We start from the raw sequence: 1,230 nt of genomic DNA, 5'->3' as shown, positions 1-1,230 counted from the left end.
TAAAGTTATGCTCAAGACATATTTGGCTCTGGGAAGTTTCAATGGGCATTTTTCACTATTTTTTTTACATTTTAGTGACTAAAAGATTAACAGATTCAGAAAAATATCATTAGTTAGTCCTTGTCTGAACTTCTTTTAGTATTTCTGGGTAAGGTATTGTTAATCGGGGTGCATCGAATGTTCATTTTCATTATCAATAATCTTAATAATAATTTTCTCAATTAATTGATTAATCGTTTAGTCTACTAAGGGTGAGAAATTAGTTTGAAATGTCCTTCACAATTCCAAAAGCCCAAGCTGAGGTCTTCAAATTGCAAATATTCACATTTGAGAATAAAAAACTGGTGAAATTAAAAAATGACTTAATCGTCAAAAAAGTTCTGTCAATCTGCTAATCTATAAATTGTTTCATCTTTTTTGTTAATGTTAGTAGAGGAGACTTTGACATGACTCCTGTACCAGAGGAATCCACCTGCCACACACACACACACTAACACTAGAAAGAGCTCTAAGTTTTTTTGTGCTTCAGCAGTCAACACTTCCAGCTCTAAAGTGAATAGACCTTAAATCGGTCTACTTCACAAACATACTCTCTCTCTCACACACACACACACACACACACTGAATAGAGCTCAAACGGTTCCACTTTGTACCTCCTCCGCTTAATCAAAGCTTCTCTATTCAACAATTTGACCTTTTGTTCAAAACAGGATTATCACCTTCTCTGGTCTTCATTCACCCTTTCTCTCTCTCTCCCTCCCCCTTCCTTCTCTTGCCCCTCAGCCCGTTTCCAGGGGCGACCCGCATGACGAGGGTAATTGCAATAATTTGTTAAATGCCATGGCAACGGTTGTTAGATGGGAGGGGTTTAAAAAAAAAGGGAAAAAAAAGAAGAATTGGGTGGTTCAGGAAACAAGCGAATCTCTCATTTTGCCAAAGACAGCGGGACGAGAGGAGGAAAGGATGACAACAGTGTGTGTGTGTGTGTGTGTGTGTGTGTTTATGAGTGTGTGTGAGAGAGTGAGGAGTGAACAAGTGTTTGCCCATTCTCAGGGTGCTGGTTTATTGATAATGGTAGGGATGAGGGTGGGGGGACAGGAGGTAATTTCGCTAATGATTAATTTCTCTGCGGTCCTAGCTTAGGACGCCAACACACATACATGTATATTGGCGCAAACACACACACACACACACACACACACAGAGGTGCAGAGCTGGAATGCTGAGCCC

This window comes from Morone saxatilis, unplaced genomic scaffold, assembly GCF_004916995.1.
Source record: "Morone saxatilis isolate NCDOM2014 unplaced genomic scaffold, NCSU_SB_2.0 Contig0, whole genome shotgun sequence".
Lineage (NCBI taxonomy): Eukaryota > Metazoa > Chordata > Actinopteri > Moronidae > Morone > Morone saxatilis.
The sequence above is the reverse complement of the archived record's forward strand: the minus strand, read 5'-3'. Positions refer to the sequence as shown.